The sequence below is a fragment of the Platalea leucorodia genome (genome assembly GCF_965183815.1).
Source record: "Platalea leucorodia genome assembly, chromosome: 2".
Taxonomy (NCBI): Eukaryota; Metazoa; Chordata; class Aves; order Pelecaniformes; family Threskiornithidae; genus Platalea; species Platalea leucorodia.
In genome coordinates this window covers 29,131,793-29,149,774 of record NC_138824.1, presented here as the reverse complement: position 1 = coordinate 29,149,774, position 17,982 = coordinate 29,131,793, and positions in this window count along the sequence as shown.

The window sequence follows — 17,982 nt, the reverse complement described above, 5'->3', positions numbered from 1 at the left end:
AGAGTTAATACTAGGCAACAGGATTTGAATAATCAGACCTAGCTGCACATACATTTGGATCCTTACTGGGTCTGGTCAAGGCACGTTAAGAGAGCCCAAGTGGCAGGGCTTTTATGTGTGTGGATTTTTTGGTAGTTCCAAAGGAGCCAGCTCGCAGGAATTTAAAGCATTGCTTACAGATTAGTCACTTAGAAGCAGAAAAATCACCCCTTTTCTTTTGCAGCCCAAAGGATAAAAGCTGTCCGCTGTTGTTCAGAGCAGAGCGAGTGCTGCAGCTAGTAATTCCCACGCTGGAGTCGTTCGGGCTTTTCTTGTGATGGTTGGTTTTCCCCCTCTTGTAACTGGTTAGGTGGTATTACGTGTAACTTAATGGACTCAGCATTAGGATCTGTCCAAGGCGAAATAGTGTTTGTTATCTTCTGCGGTCTTACATTTCCTTCTTTATGCATGAAGCTGAGGTCTTGTTAATGCGCTGCTAATGCTATACCTCCATGACACCTGCGTTGGAAAGCTGTCTGGCTTTGGGAGGGCTGGGGCAGTTGATGCTGCCCTGAGAAGAGCAAGAAGATGGAGCCGACCGACCCAGAGCCATGATTTGGGGGAACATTGTCCATGTGCAATTTTTAGGTGACAGTTTTTTCCTCTGGGATGGCTACAACGGGTATGTAGCAGAAGGAGAACATCTTGTTAAGCGAAGATGGCTGAGCTACTGCAAAGCTGCTTGCAAAGGCGTAGAGACTCACTGGTGGTGACAGTGGTAACTGTTGATAGCGCTGTGAATGATGGTCATGGCTTCCCCAGGTTGGCTGCCACACTGTGAACAAGTCCAAGCTCCTTTTCCCTCCCTTTCCATCACACCTGGGTAGTCTCCATTTTCCACCTCTCTGGTGCTGCCGCGGTGGTTCCAGAGGGTCTCTGGCCATCTTGGAGGAGATGGAGGCACTGGTGCGGGTAGGAGACCTGGCAGAGGGCAGTGACTCCGCATTGACAGAGTGAGGGAAGAAAGGGGGCAATGAAAAGGGCCCATGTGGTTTGTAAAGGTGTAACGGAGAAGTTCAAGGCATAACATCTATTACCTGCCTATCTCCGTCCCTGTAATGTCTTTACTTCTGCTTCCCAAGGGCTGATCTTGCCGTGCCCCGCCAATGGTCGAACTGATTATCAAAGTTAAGTTAAATCCAAAGCACTTGCTCACAACCCAGTATGAACCCAGCTCCGTGTCTCCCCCTCCTAACTGGGCAGGTCAGAATTTGGGCTGGGAAAAAAACAAACTTCTCGGGGATTGTCCCTTGTCCAAAGGGAAGGATGGGAGTGAGTAGGGTGAAAACCCTATGAAGGGCTGAATAATTTATGGTGTTAACGCAGGGGCTCTCAGTGAGGTGTACGTGCCAGCCCCTTGGGTTGTACGCCAGCCCAGACCTTGTCTCTGACATCTGACGGCACCCTTGGTCTTCTCCAACCGATTTGGTATGAATAGTTTGCTAGAAATCAGCCTTGATGAAGCACTTTTTCCCCCGCTATGGAGCAAGTGTGAGCGTTTGCTCCCCAGCGTGGTATTAGGAAGAAGCTGGAGTAATGATTGTATGGTTTGGTTGCAAGGTTATCGGTGCTGGGACTTCAGCTCTTGGCGTTAACCCCTACCAAACAATTACACCACGACACTGATGTGGCCTGTGCCTAACAGGGGGGTTGTACTCCTTGAACATTTACCCGAGCACTGGAAGAAAGATGGCAGTGGCTTAATTTAACCCTTCTGACCCGGCAGAGGAGCTAAAATGAATGGGTTGAATAGAGAGGAAAATCTTGCGCGTGTTCCCAAACTGCAGGTGGTTTTTGCTTAAACCATGTATTTTTAGATGAAGAGGAGCATTAAAGGAGTCCTGGAGTGCTACTCAGGTCCATTTTCTTCCAGCGCTTACAGAGATAATAAAATTCCAGCATGAAAATAGCTCCTCATTGGAAGCTTGTGTTTTGATGAGAAACCTGAAGCATCATGGCATTTATGCAAGAGGGGCCATGGTATTGCTTTCAGTGAGGGTTTAAGAGTAAAAAGTCTCATTTTAGTTGAGTTTGTGAGGATCGCTTAGCAAAACGGTGTTCGTGGACAGAGAATGATCACTTCTGAGATTGCAGGGCCTGGTTCTCACCGTGGGCACACCTGCGGGTGCTTTGGGAAGCCCGGACACCGCTGCGATGGTGTCCAGCAGGACACAGCGAGGGTGTAGATCCCACCCCGCCGGGTGGCTGCGGCATTCTGGTCGCACGACCTCCACAAGATGTCAGTGTAGATTTATTGGATTAGATATAAAATCCTTGTGCTGCTCCCCCCGGCAGATAAAAGCAAAAACTGTTTTACAGCTGCACAATAGGTTTGATTGTGCTGTGGAATGCATCGCCCATGGAGGAGCGACAGGGTGAGCGCTGGCGTCCGGGGAGGGGTGCGAGTGACACCCCGAAATGGGAGCAGAGCTCCTGGCAAATAAGGGCAAAGCTTTGCTTATATCAAGGTGCCCTTACTCCCTTGGGGACGAGTTGCATATGTGTAATATGCAATATTGCACTTGTGCAATTAAGTGCTCTGTATTTTACTCAAAGAAATGCTGGGAGCCTGAATTAAAACCTGAAGGGCCAGCCTGGGTGGCAGGAAGGATCTGAAGGCGATTGGGTCAAGTCATGTATTGGAGAAGCTTAATTGCTGGCTTGCAGTATCCAAAGCTTGCTTTGTTTCTTTACATACAAAAAGTGGTCTTGCAACGTTGAGCAATGAGCTGTGACCCTGCAAAGAAACGAGGACAGTGTCCAACCCAAGAGAGTTCTCCTTCACCTTTTAGCTCTTTTGCATAGCAGTCCCTGCCTGTCAGAGAAACTTTTTAATGCTTGTCGAGGTGAATTCAGATGGATGTCAGCAACCGAGGAGCTTTTCCATGGAAGAAGATTCTCTGAAGCACTGGCAGTGGTGGTGGAGATGCTGACCCAAGCCCAGGTCTGGCCCCGTGTGGGAGGGATCTTCCCCAGCCAGGCTGGTCTTCTCCATGCCCCTGCGCTGCCCAGCCTCTCCTGGGACTACCCTGCCCTGGGCATCGCTGGGCCAGCTGAGCTTCCCCTGGGCTGCCAGCTCCCAGCTGCTGCAGCCACGGCGAGGAAAAGAGGCAGCGTGGCCAGCAGCCGTAGGGATGTTTCAGAGCCAGCTTCCCTCTCTTCTCCCTTGCAGCCCCTGGTATGTATTCCTGTTTTCCCAATAAAAGCCAAACGCAATGCAGACCCCCCGCCCCAGCCTCTCCTTGCAGCTGGGGCTGCGGTCCTCCAGCCCCGTGGCGCTGGCCTGGCGTGGGCGGCCCCACTCCCACTGCCGTGCTCGAAAGCTGTGGGAGCCACCGAGCGATGAGTCATTTATGGTCCCCGGCGCTGCACCCTGTCACCCGCGAGGGAGGGGAGGGAGCGAAAGGTGACGGTATTTGTCAGCAGTGGCAGAAATAGCCACGTTTCAGATTTCACTGGGGAAGTGGGGAGGCAGGGAGGGAGATCAAGACCAATGCGGTGCTCGGCCCCGTTCCCAGGCCTGCCTCGCAGCTGGGAGGGAAAAGCAGCGCCCCGTTTTCTTTATGGGCAAGCATTTGGCCACCTAAATTTGCCTGAGAGGATCCCAGCCGCTCCCAGCCAGCGTTTGCATTGTGCAGACCAGCTAAGAGATGGGGACGCAAACTCCCTCTCCCCTCGGTGCGTTATGTACCAGCTCACCCTGGGGACAGCTGAGATGACTTGCTGGGGTCAAGAGGTTCCTGAGGAGGCACTTGTGTTTTCCTGCCCTCCATGCCACGGCAGCCGCTGGGCTCCACTTGACCAGCGGCCACACTGGAGAATTATTCTTATTTTTCTGCTGGCAAAGGGTTTTTGCCTGTTCAAGGGCCGGACTCTGCCTCTGGCATGGGCCAGCAGCTGGGATGTGCTCCTGGGCTGCCCGGGACAGGGGATGCTCTGCAAAGCCGGGCAGTTTTCAAAGATAAGGGATAATCTTATCTTTAGAGCTGATTTTTAAATAGAATGAATCCTGATGCTCAGCACACTGCAGCCACGTTGGATAAGCGAAAAGGTGCAAACAAAACAGCCGCCCGGATTTAAGGGCAAAGCTGTGAGCTTGTTCCTCAGGTTAGCGATTACTCCCTGAAATCAATGGGATTGCTCAAGCAGATTGCCGTTTTGGGTATAAGATGACTTTACTGTGAACTCGCCCTAAGCCTCCCTGGCGAGGGGATGTTTGCTTAGCGCTTTCCGAGGGGAAAAATGGAACTGGAGGCACATACCAACGGCTGCTCCTAAAAACCTCCCAGTCCCTTAGGCCAGGGTTTATTCCATTATACGTATATATGTTAGATATGATAGCCATAACATAGCAGCAAATGCAAAATTGTTTTATAAAGCTGGATTTTATAAAGCTGGATTTATAAACCCACAAATTATAAGACAAAAAGGGGGAAAATAAAAGGAAAAAGAGGAAAATAAACTAAAATATAAGGAATACTTCAAATATAGCCCAATTTTAAGCTGAAAATGAATGTTTCGGCAGCATTGCTCTCAATGTGATCAACGGCTGTGTTTTGCTCAAAAAGGCCCTATGATCATTGAGTTTAAAACCCTGGGAAACATTGCTTTAATGAAATTTTTGGAAGTCACTTTTTTTTTTTTCCCCCTCTCTCCTGAAAGCAGCTTAATATTGCAATTTTTTAAAAAGGGTTGGTTTAGGACAGTCACAAGATACACAGGCCTGAGTATGGCAGTGCTGTATCAGATTGGCAGTGATGCTGAGCAGTAATGTCCAGACCTGAATCGTGCAGGTATGCTGAGGGTGTAAATTCGAGTTTCCAGTTGCTCCAAAATCAGAAGCAGCTGCCAGGTGCGTGAAAGGTTGGTTGCCTGAATTCAAGACTGAAGTCGAATTCGTTCCTCTGCCATTGCAAGCTGTGTGATTTACTAACCAGAGGGGCAGAGAGGGATGAAGGCTGCCTAAAGCCACTCAAGGCACCCCCACAGCCGGTGGGGCTGACGCAGGCGAGCTGCCCCGTGGGTCCCGCCGGGATGCAGCGGGGAGGAGAGGGTCATCCCAGTGCTCCGCAGAGGCCCGTGGTCCCACCCGCTGTTAATTTTCCACTTCCCGCTCTCTCAGACCTAAAACATCTCCTGCTTCGTATGAAGCGACTTCTGCTTTAAAAGCAACAGGCAAGCCTCCCTGCTGCGAGGGCTGCTGTGGAGGATGCTCAGCGTGTCCTCCCCCTCCATAGGGAAAAGACCCCAATATGAGGGCATTTCCAAGTGTGAAAATTCTTAACAAATGAAGCCAGGCTGCTTTCCCTATCTAATAATTTTTAAAGACCTGGTGAAGCAAGCTCGGTGGTCTTTCCAGGTGCCTGCTGTGCCTTTCCGGCTTGCCCAGAGCCTAACACTGCGGGTTGTCACTCACTCACAGAAGCCATGGAGGCCTGACTCTGTGCGTTGACTTCCATGGGAGCTTTGCCGTTAATGTTATTGCTCCCAGCATCAATCCCCGTGCAAGACAAGACCAACGCCCGTGTTCGGGGTGTCAGGCTGGGGCCCTTTGGCTGCTGGGTTCCTGCTGGAGGAGTCTTTGTGGCTGTGCATCTGCCAAGGAGAGATGTTGGAGGGGATGTGCCTTCTTCCAGGCTGCATCGACTCTCCGGGTACGTGTGTACCATATAATGTGTAGGTTTGGTTTGAGCGTAACTGCCACCCGAGGCAGTTTTTCTGCAGGGTGGTGATAATAGGACTGACTAAAACTGTAACTAAAATACCCAGCCCTGATGTTTTGCTGTTGTGAACCGAGGGGCTGGGAACAGCCGCCTTTCCAAAGCCTTGCCCTGCCCTGGGTTGCACAGTGGTTCATTTTCTGCATGGAAAAATGATGGTAAAGAGGGGAGGGGACCAGGCCTTCCGCTTTTGAAGGAATGCATTTCGGTTCAGCACCAGGCAGCAGGGGAGGTGGGCTTGGGTGGGCTGATGCCCAGCCCGCAGCACCCCAGTCTCCAAGCCATGGCGCACCCAGCTGCACACCCCCCTGGCTTGGGGCTGTAGCTCCCACAGCTTCTCAAGTCCCAGATTCCAGAAAATTTTAAAAGAAACCTGGGTTTCTGTCTCAGCAGTGGTTTTATTTGGAGGCTGGAAGAGGACATGCAAGGCTCATTCCCAATTCTCCACAGCTGCTGGCAATAACTCGTTCCTTGTCTCTTCTACTTCTGCAGCACATCCCCCAAATGGACATTTAATTAGATGCCAATGTAGGAAGCAGACAGCTTTCACCCATCTTACCACCACTGCTGAAGTATTTAAACCGTACTGCGGTGCGGGGGGCATTCTGCATCCCTCCCTGAGCTTTCCCCGGGTCTCCTTTGGTTGCCAAAGCGCTGCATCAGTAACAGGAGCAGGCTTGGCCATGGCCAAGGAGGCCAAAGCTCGAGCTAGCGCCTGCTCAGGGGACGACGGGAGGTGTCTGTGCTCCTCTCCAGGATCTCCAGTGCCTTGAGACCCAGCAGCATCACCTCTGGCCATCAGCCGGAGCCGAGGGGGTGAGCACTGCAGCTTTCCCTCTTGCCCAGCCCTGGGAAAAGTGCTGAAACCTGTTAATCGGATCTTCTCCCTCCTTGCCACCACGTGGAAATGGGGAAGGGAAAACCTGCTCCCCTCCTCTCCTGGCTGGGATGGGAAAGCGAAGCTGTATTTACTTTCCACTGCCTCGTAGCTGGAAGAAGGATGAGAAAAGAGAATGTGGAAAGAGAGAAAGGAGAGGCTTGGGGCACGGGGATCCTCATCAATGCCCACACTGGGGTCTGCCGAAACCTGAAATGGGCAGAAGAGGTGAGCAGTCTGCAGTGTGGCACCCCCACTTGCAGAGAAAATGTTTACTGAGTCGTACAGTAACAGTGCAGGGCAAACTGGGAAGGCGACCCGGAGAAAATTCTGTCCCATCTGTGGCTGTGTCAGGGGTGTTGCTGGATGTTATTTATAACATTTAATTATTATTATTTTTACTTGTCCCAGTTCTTCCCAGCCAGAGAAGGTCACTCAAGCCATTGCTCAGGAAAGAAAATGACGTTAAGCTGGTAAAAAAAGAGCAAAATGCCTGTGGTTTTTTTTTTTTCTTTTCATAATTTTCTCACTTTGGTGGGCACTGAGATTTCCTGCGCACCTCACCTGAACGAGAGCTGAGCGTGGTGGTTAAAAAGACGAGAACGGGTGGAGTGGTACAGAGATATGCAGGTGAGGCTGGGTTAATGCGTGCCAAATAAAAAAAACCCCAAGACTCAATTTCTTGGTGACAGGCACCAGGGGTATGTGCCAGGGCGGTGAGCGCTGGGGCTGTGGGAGGGGGCAGGCAGCCGGGCGAAGGGGAAGCTGGCAGAGGGAGCGCAGCCCCTGCCTGCCCCCGCCTATTTCTGTGCGATGCCTTGAGTGGGATGACACCCTCTTGGAGAAGGAAACACAGCCCTTCCACCCAGACAGGATGGGTCTGGGCACCAGATGGGACACGCTGGTGCTGGAGAAGCTCACTTGTGGCAGCAGGTCTGGAAGCAGCTCTAGGGTTATTGCCGTGGCTTGCCTCTGCGGCGTGTGGGAACGGTCACAGGTGCTGAAAGAGCACCCCATGCATCCAGCTTGTGTGTGGCCTGAGGTTGCCGGCATCACGTACCCAAGTCAGGAGGAGTTCTTACTGCTGCAAGAGGAGGCAGAATCAGGCATAAAATATGAAACATGGGAAGAAATTTAAATCCCATGGCAAGTTTCCCCTACTTTTTTTGCTCTCCCTATACTTAAAAAAGAGAAGCTGAGGGGCTTGGGGCCTTCCACAAGCATTTACCTTGGGCTGTTGGCTCCAAACCTACCCTATTTTGAGCATAAACTCCCTACTTTGCTGTGGTCTGGTGTAACGGTGTCGTGTGGGACGAGCAGTGCCTCCTCTGCCCTGGCAGTGTGACCCTGCCCAGGAGTAAATGACCGCAGCGGCTGTCAAGTAACTACAACAAAAATTAGATGTTGCTGTTAACACACCTCTCCTCACTCCGATTCTCATAATTAGGGCAGATAGAGCAGCTCCTAATTTGAATAGTTTCTGTGGCTCCCCTCAGACAGCCTTTGCAGCAGCAGTCCCTGATTTTTACTGGGCTATGGAAAGACATTACCCTTTTCTGAACTATTTGCTAGACCTGCTCACCCCCACAAATGGTGACACACGATTTTACTGCACAGAAGCTAAACATAACAAATCAACAAATAACTCGTGGTATCTGATAATCCAGGTGACGTAGATGTATAATTGCCTAGAAACTTACAGGAAAACACTCGAATGCTGGGGGTTTTTTTGATGGTGACAAATGAACTGTGAGTATCAGGTTGCATGCTTTGGCTTTTTGCAGGAATGGAGATAAAGATTTGAGTCCAGGACATCTAGGGCTAAATCAGTTCAAAGGTTCCTGATGAGGATTTGTCTCTGGGAGGAATGTGCTTCACTCCCCATTAAAACGGTCCTACATGGAGATAGCGATGCTATGCCATCCCATGCCACCCTAGAGCTCCTGAATCCCCCCTGTGAACAAGACCCATCGTTCATGGATCATGAAGTCAAAGTGAGGTGGCATTACCCTCGAATCCAATATCACGTGCAGCACAAGCTGGGCGGCCTATTAATTTCAGCTAGAGCAGCTTTTTTTCAGAAAAAAAACACACAAACAAGCCAAACATTTGGGACTTAATAATTTCCAGCAATGGAGAGTCCACAGCATCGCTGGGTAAGTTGTTCCAGCAGTTAATTATGCTGATGAAGTCAACTGAGTTACTGTAAACTCAAGTTATACCAGTGTGACTGAATACAAAATTTGGCCTAGTTACCCGAAAGGAGCAGCACTTTGAAGTCTCTGTATCTCTTTAAATAAAATTATTCTCCAGCGGAAGATGCGGAAATGCAAGACTTTTCCTCTAAAGCATACCACAGCAGTCAATCGGTCTCCAGTATACTGCTGGAATATTAATACCAAATCCAAACTGCACCCATGTTTAAGACAGTTAATTGGACTTATTTTATACATAAGTCTGTCTGTCATCGTTAGGGCTATATTGCTGCTGGCTGTGATAACATTTTTATCTGTTAGCTTCCAAGCTGCTACGACTAACACCAGCTACTCATGAAATGAGTCAGCTAACTTTCCTTTTAACCGTTTGTTCTGCTCCCTGAAGGTGTTATGAATGTTGTGGTATGACAAGCTGGTTGACACTCATTCCTTTAAAGCTTATGTAGCAATTTTATTGTCACAATAGGCTTTCTAAAAAATGGGGTCATAGTTTTGCAGCAGCTGGGCAAGAAACAGTTCCTGCTTCAGTGTGAAGACCCGAGTGAAAACAATTGATTTATTTAAAAAGCATTTCATGATGGAAATTGGTGTTACAAGATCCAGGTTTTTGCTCCCACAGGAACAATTCTTACAGGCTATCTGAATTATCCATAAACTGCCAAGGCAGATTTATACTTAAACTGGATTATAAGGAAATACACTGCAAACCACTGCAACAAATCATTGCTAATCACAATCAATGGGAATGATTAAAGCTCTGAAATCTCTCCTGAAGTTGCATTAATGAATGAGAAATTGCATGCAAACGGCACTGTGGTTCTCAGGACCAGCCAGATGTTGTGCCTCTAGTCCCCCTCATCTTGCCCAGCACATTGGAAGGTTTTGCCTTGAGCCGATGTCCCAATAAATGGCTTTTCCATCCCAGGTGAAATCTCCGTGGGAGGACATTTATCCCAGAGGAAAAAGGAATGCTGTAGCTTGTTACACCCTAAAAACATGTTAACCCCTACAGACTAGTTGCACCCTTACTCAGGTAAAATACTTTCAGACTAGCTAACTTATCTCTTCACATGTAAAATGTCTGTGGTATTCTTCTTAACTTCCTGTGCCTAGCTGCTGGTGCTATGGTTGCTACACACAGCCAAGAAGCTACGCTTTCCCACCCCAGATGTGAACAGAGAGCTCCAGCATATATTTTTTTTTTTTTGCATACTTCGCAGAAATATTTTGAAGCTTAAGAAGTCTCTCGGATTATGTTTGTTCAGTGTTTCAATAACCTCATTCGAAAACGCTTGCAAAGGATTATTCTTCTTTCTGGTCCGCGATGATTTACTTATTCCTCCAACTCAATGTTTGCTTCACGCTGATTATAAGGGCCATAAAACTATGGCACTGAAATGCATCATTTCTAGAGGCCTCTTGCTCTCTTTGCTGGGAGAAAATGAGGAATCACACCCCAGGGGATGCTTCCTGGATGGAGGACGGACTCTGCTCTCCCGGGGCTGCAGAGCGGGGTGACAAGATGCAGCTGTGCCAGAAGCCCACTGTCACCAGCGCTGGCTGGGAGCGGAGGGGGATGGATGCCTCTGGGTATGTTCATGGCTGACAGCATCTGAGGAAGGTCCCATAAAGTGTAATCCTTAATCCGTCTCCTTGGGAGCCCAGAAAGGCTGACGTAGTTGGTGGGACGTGGATGAATTTGAGCCCTTTGAAGACAGAAGAGGACGACAGTTCCTCCGTGCCTACTGCACTGGTGTGAACATGGCCTGCACGACAGAAACCTTTTATAATAGCCCTGTGGTTTATCCTTCACCCAAACCATCCAAAATAAAAAAAAGAAGTCCCAGATTACCCAGCACCTGCCTGCCTGTGCTCCCTGGGAGACAGACATGAACGTCCGCTGCCTGCTCCAGCCGGGAGGCAGAAGATGTGCCTACAGGCATCAGTGCACACGCCTGGAGAGACACGGTGTAATCGCTGAGTGGTGAATACAAGTTTACCATGTTCTGGGATCCTTTCCCACATACACCCACTTTATATGCTTCTTTCCTGTTTAGAGGGGTGATTTTCTCAGCCCATAAACACCCCCATAATGAGATAGCTTTGTGCAGCTCTCCCCTGTGTGACAGAGGTAATGGTAATGATGTCCAATGTAAAGAAACCTGTGCACCACAAGACCTGTCCTCTGGGCTGCTCTGCTGCTGAGCGGCCTTTTGAGGCCATCTCCTCCAGCCGCTGTGCCCCAATAAACCATGTCGACGCCGTGTCTGCAGCACTGAGAGCACCATCAGCGCAGCTGACTTTCGCAGCTGCTGGAAGAGACACTGCTGGGAAGAGATGTCAACACCTGCTTTAGGATGCTCCCATATCCCAGCACAGCACGGATGTCTCTCAAAGGCTGGGAGAGGTGACCCAGATCCAGTGCATCATACCTCCCCAAAGGGTGGTGCTGCAAAGTGGTGCTTCGTGACACAATTGCTTCTTAGTGACAGGAATGAGGTAGGTGTGTTTTAATGAAGAGCGGCTTTAGCTTCACCGTGAGTCCCCGTGTGGGAGGATTGCTCTGCTGAGGGTCAGTGCTGTGGGTGGGTTCACCCCGCTCCTCCGCACGGCCACCGGCCCCAGGCGCTGTGGGATCACCCCTCTGGCTCTGGCCAAAAGTCACCTGAAACCTCTCCTTGCTGGTGGTGCCGGTGTTGGTTAAGGAGGCGATGAGCTGGACTGATAATTGTGTCTTCTGTAGAACAATAGATAAGCAAACATTTGAGGAGGAAGAAACTAGTGAGGGGAGAAAAAACCCCTGTATTTCTCATGGTATCAGGAGACTAGTGCTTGGCTAACAGGCCGATGTGAGCTGGGGGTGTTTCAAGCCAGAATGTTCTAACAGAGCAAAAGGGCCAGCTGGTCTTGGAGGCTGATCATCTTCCTCCTTTTGTAAAAGACGAAGAAGGCTGTCTCCCCACTAGATCTGCTTTGATTTAACACTCACCTGAAAGGAATCAGGAGTGCCTCCACAAGCACCTTATGCTTCTGTGAGCCTACAGTTCATCGCTACAAATGTGCACGTGGTTCTGCATGTGCCAGAGTTTCAGCTCATGGGGTATCACAAAGCATTTTCTGCTTAATTTTTTTCATAGTCTTTGTAAGAATTCCCTATTTTTACCCTTAGCTGTTACCTACTGAGTTAAAGGGATGCACTTGCAGAGGATATTCACCCCTGGCATTCATCCCAGGTTACCTGGGCGGCTGCCTGAGAGCCTCCATGTTTGTTCTTACCTTCGTGAGCCCTTGTCCCATGCTACAGCTTCTCTCAGAGAAACCTGGCATCTGACCCTAGCATTGCTCCTCCATTCCTGTGAAGAGTTTTATGGTTTGCATGTTCGAGGCTGTGTTCTGCTTTTCTGTCTATATCTAGTTCACAAATACTCACTGCCGAAACGATCCTCTAACTCTGAGCTGACCATGAGATGCTGTGTTCGGCAAAAGCAGGTTCGCTCTTCAAAACCTTTCCTGCTGCCTCTTGGTGCAGCATCGCTTTGTGAATCAGTGTCTCACTTCTAATGGCGAAGAGTCCCATTCATAGTCCAGATGTCGTCTCTGGCACTGAACATAGCTGTCTTCTGAAAGGTCTCTCCTGCTCCTCTTTAATCTTTCCCTTTTTAACTATGCGGGTTGTGCATGCTCCGCTTCTCAGTAGGTACTAGAAGCCCTTGTCTGAAGAAGACTCTTGCAAAAAGGTTTTGCTTCTTTTAAGTGAAACAGATCTTTGGAGAGCCAGACGCTGCTAGCGTGTGTTTCTTTCCATGCTTTAGACAGTCTTCCATGCCATTTTCTGTAAGTTCATTCTCAGTGCGTCTTGCCTGTGTCTCCCTGGACCCTCAGCTTATACCCCCTTTCTGCACACATTGCTTTAAAGTAGTTCTTCCTACCTTCATGAAAAGACATGAAAAATCCTCTCACCATGTTCAGTGCATTCCTGGGATGCTTTGATGCCCTGGAATCCCTGGTTGCTGCTGTGAGGTTCCCACTCCGCTGGTCACCCTGCCTCCCCATCGCTCTTTGCTCTGCCTTCACTTCTGATACGAAATCAGCATTCTCTGCTGGTAGATAAGGTCAGCCCTGTGGCAAAGCAGCTTGAAGACGAGTCTTTGTTATAATAACAGGTTAACAGGTGTTAAGGGAGCAATCTGAGAGGGGGAAATCTACCTTACCCTGTAGTACCAGTACCGGCTGACTCCATCCGCAGCTCTTCCAGACAAGAATATTCTGATCTCCTAAAGGCCATTGGTAATTCTGAGTATAATCCATGCAGGCGGATCAGACTTTAAAGTCCTTGTCAATCTTCTCTCCCTTTCCACTGACACCAGACCATTTTCAGGTCAACATATTAATTTTTAAGTTGCTATTAAGTCTACAACACTGGCATGGCATTTTGAAGTAAATTCAGTAGCAGAGGTTGAACAACACTCACAGATTACTAAATTATGTAGCTTTTCTCAATGCAAAGTACAAAGATGCTTTTAAATAATAGTCTTTTATTAATACCATCAATACTATTATTACACGGTACTATCAAACATACAATTTTACATTTAGCTGTGAATTCATTTTCCAGAAAAGAAGATGGTTTGCAGTTCCAGCTGAAGATCTTTCTGGTTAAGAAATGGTGTTGTATACAGCATGGCTGCTGCCTTTGATTTCTTGTCTGGAATGATACAATTCACCTTTGTATAAAGAAAATACATGCTCTCTCAGTCTTCACTGCCGTTGGGCACCTGTAAGCCATCTCAAAACTTAGCAATATGTGAAGGTTTTCCTTCCAGAATTGAAGCGATGGTGCTAGCCAACACATTGTCTTCAAACACAGAAATTGCCTCAAGAGTATCAGTTGATATTTGACCGAGATTGGATCAAACATTTGACAGGCCTTAAAAAAAAAAGGTAGTTGATCGACAACTGTGAAGGCAGATTACTTTTTTTTAATGCTGCTTTGAGGGAGGGCTTTCTTGGTCAATGTCCTGTCAGTAGTATGACTGTAAAGTTGGAGCCAGAGCCAAAGCTTACCAACTCTTTTGCTCATTGATGTGCTCTAATGTCTGATTTTGTGAGGGTTGGGATTACCCTTGGAGAACGAGCACAGGCTATTGAAGCAGCTGCACTCTTATCTCTAGCAGCCTTCAGGAAGGGTGGGCTTTGCACCCAGCTGTAGAGGTGTGAAGGTGACTCATGTCCACGTAAGCACTAGCTCCTCTACGTTGTTCCCATCAAGTCAAAACACAGGACCGCTCAGCTCTCCTGGCTTTCAGGCCAGGCTTTAAATAAGTGAACTTTCTCTGTCTGTTTTTCAACTGTAAATGGAGCTGAGGATGGTTGGCAAGGACCTAAACATTAAGTTTTAGATGCCTGAGTCATAGCAGGTGAATCTTACCCACACGTTGAACTGCTAAACGAAGCCACACACAGGCTCTTAAACACCCATCTCCCCAGAAGCCTTGGCCAGCACAAAAACGACTTGAAAGCTGCTCTTCCACCTTATGACTGGGAAGATTGCAGGTACTTTCCCCTTTGCCTGGAGATATTGTTCGAAGGCAGCAGAGGCCCGTTTTACCGCCATAACAAGTTAATTAACTCCATTTTCCCCCAACTAAGCTGAGCAAAGGTTTTGTGCAAGCCACATGCACTATATTGAGAAACAAGGCTTTTCTCCCACATTCTTGCTGTGCCCGCAGTGATACGGCTAACAAAAGCTGTTGTCTTCTCCAAAGGAAAATCACACTTCTGAATTGTTTCCAACGGCCCAGGTTGCTCTTTTGGTTTCTAACTAAACTCGCTGCATTAGAAGAAATCCCTGTCGCAAATTGCCTGCTTCCCTCACCAAGCTCTTGTGAATCATCCATGAGGGAACAACGCAGCGCCGCTACCGTGCTGAGCGCAGCAGCTGCCAGGCTGCTCTCCTCGTCTGCTGCAAGACGATGCCCAACATGAGCATTCAACAGCTTTCGTGGGTCGTTCATATGACTTTCAGAATTTTTGGCCTTTTTTTTCCCTCAGTTGATTCAAACAAGATATGCCACCAAGGCTTTGCAAAAGAGGTCTCCAGATACTTTTTCATAGCAGGGTTGCCTATGACAAGAAGTGTAAAAAGCCTCTGCAAATCAGAAAACTTATTCTGCGGCGCAATCTGTGTAGGAAAAAGTTCAGTCGCCACTTTTTGTGCTTGGCTCTGCCAGTGCAGATTCAACATCTCTCAGCTTCCATTCCTGTGAAGCACTCTCAAAATATTTGTCACAGACTGCTTTTGCTCGAAACCTACGGGAGCAGAGCAAGCTGTGCAACACAGCATGCCAGCATGCTTGTGAAAAATCCCTTCTGGATGCCTGTCACTGCTCTGCTTAGCATTTACCTTTGCACTCGCTATAGCCATTTTCTTGACCTTGCGTTTACCTCCATGGCACTTACCCACTTCCTTGCTCAGCTGCAGATCTCGTTGGCTGTCTCAGACATCATTGCACTTGCAGCAGTCCGTCAGCTAGACAACAACCCCACTGAGGAAGAGATGTGCTGATTTCATCTGAAATTGGCACATGAATTTGGTTAAAATATCAAAGAAAGAATCCATTGACATAGGTGTTTTTGAAGACCTGTTTGCAGGACTTCACAGTCGTTACTCAAATAGATGTTTTTTCTGACCACCATAAGAAAATCTTGGGTTTGATGATGGAGGAGGAGTCGCTACCCATGCTGTAACAGCGGTGCTTGGGATGAAGAGTTGTGTAATTGATGTGCCAGTGCTCCACAGCTGATGTTTTGCAAACTACCCATCTGGCCGCTGAGCTACTCTGGCTGCTGCTTTCACAGCACCAGCAACCACTGGGTCTCCTTTCTCACCTGTGGCTGGATCAAGCTGAAAACCAAGGACTGGACAAAGCTGATCTGGATGACTGCTTCTGCAGGGACTTTCCTCTGGGCTGTGTTAGGCCATAGAGTACTGTCTTGTCCCTGGAGAAACAGGGAGAATCGAGGCAAAAGATTATAATGCAAACCTGTAATGCTGCAAAACTGCAGTAGGGCAAAGACATATTCCTGATGATCTGTCAGAAAAGCAAACAAAAATGAGAGCTGTTCTGGTGAGTCAGAAATATTTGACCATCACTGTCTGCAAACTACTACCTTTGATAACCAGTCAGCTAGTGAGAAATCCGATGTACTCAACAGTGAGTTTTATGATCATGTCCCCTCTCAGCTACCAGGTTTTGATAGCTTTTTAGGAACATGATGACATCTTTTTGGGCTTCTTTGCCCTTGTCCTCTCTCTTTGTTTTCTTCTCCTTTTCTTATCTCAGCAGTTAGGCCCATTCTTGAGCTACCTTCCCACCCATCACAGAGACCTCCATAAGATGACTGAACGTCACCGTCTTCACTCTTTCTCCCTCTCTTCAAGCTGCCAGACGTTCAGCACTGGTTAAAGTTGGTGCTCTGGAGGGGTCTGAATGATGTAGATACCAACAGTGTAAGGTAAGAACTGTAAAATGCAGTTATTGTCCATTGGTCAGTCTCCAGGGTGACAAAGCTGGAGACTGTTGGTGACAAACCAAGTCATCTCCACAGCCCTGGGGCTCTGGGGAGGGTCAGTCCTTTCCTCACCTCTGTGCTTTTTGGCAGACGAAGGCATGGAGCCTGCCTCGTTTGGGGAACTGACTTTGAACAGGTTACACGTTGCTGTACTGGATTTCAAGTGTTGCTCTGGAGGAGGCTGTACATCCGCTTCACGCCCTAAGTGCCCCTCTGCTAACAGGGGGTTGAGGAGGAAGGGTCTAGACAGGGCCAGACCGGTGCCTGTATTTGCACTCCTGATTTAGTTCCAATATTTAAGAACCCCCTCATTAGATTCACATGATGGAGCAGCAAAGAAAGTGCCTATTTATGGAGGCTGAGGAGAACCCACAGAGATGTGGGTTGCTGTTATTTGAATGGTGCCTCCTGACATCACGAGTGGCTGAAAAGGCTTGTTCAGGAAAGGCTTGTTCAGGAACGATGGAGAAGGCAGCTCTGCCTGGCTGTGTGAAAGCCTTAACACAACGCTTTCAGCATCTAGAATTGCATTTCTTGTCTTTCGTGATAGAAGTCTTATTTTGCAGGAAGTTTCATGTGCAGAGAGGGTAATGCTTTTTGAGTCTTGTGAGAAAAAAGTGACTTTTCAACCACACCATGGTGATTTTACAAAGAGTAAGATTAGGTGTACACGTAGAAGAGAAAAAAAAGAGCTGTAAGAAAAGGTTTCGCTAAAAAAAATTATAGGAAGATATCAATTGAAAGGAAGACACATCTGGCAGATCTGGAAAAGTAACAAGCAGTTCTGCTTTTCTGCACTGAATTTCCTGTAATGTAAAAATGCAGTTTTGCAACAAAACTATACAAGGCTCAAGTTTTTAACAAATCAACATACATTAAGGAATTTTTAAAAATTCATTTTTGTCCCTTGCCCATTTTATTTTGACTCCTGAGTCCTTCTTCAACTGTGTATCCAAATGCTCAGCGGCCATCACTGCTGGGTCCTCCCAGGCAGAACGCTAGCAAGAAATGCTGAGAGTGCCTTGGCATTTATTCAGGCGGGTCAAGGCGAGAGCAGCTGGCTGCCTGATATACCACTTCATCAAGAGCTGTCAGTACCTGGCATCCCTGAGCCCGTCAGTTGATGCGTCATGCCTGGCTGTTTGGGACGGAGCAGTGCTGGGAGAGGGCTCCTTTGCTGGCTAACTCCAAATCTTGAGTCTTTTTGCAGCACTGCCTGGCTTTGCTGGAAACACCGCAGGGGAGTGCAGCCTGGGGGTGCTTACTCTAGACTTGTGGGTGCTGCAGGGCAATGTCAGCCGTGCCCCAGGATTAAAGGGAAAGGAAATGCTGACTGGCTGATGCATGGCAGAAAGCGAGGCGCAGGACCAGCTTTGCTCGACCAGGTGAACTTCACTGCAGCGTAAACTAAGGAGATGCAAAATTACTTCTGACCGCATCAGGGGCAGGAGCTCTGGATCCGTTCACCCATTAAATCTCTGCAAGGCACACTGTGGTGGGGGCGTCAGTGTGGCCAGGGTGAGCCCTCTGGGAGACACCCCTGCAGACCTGCCCTGGG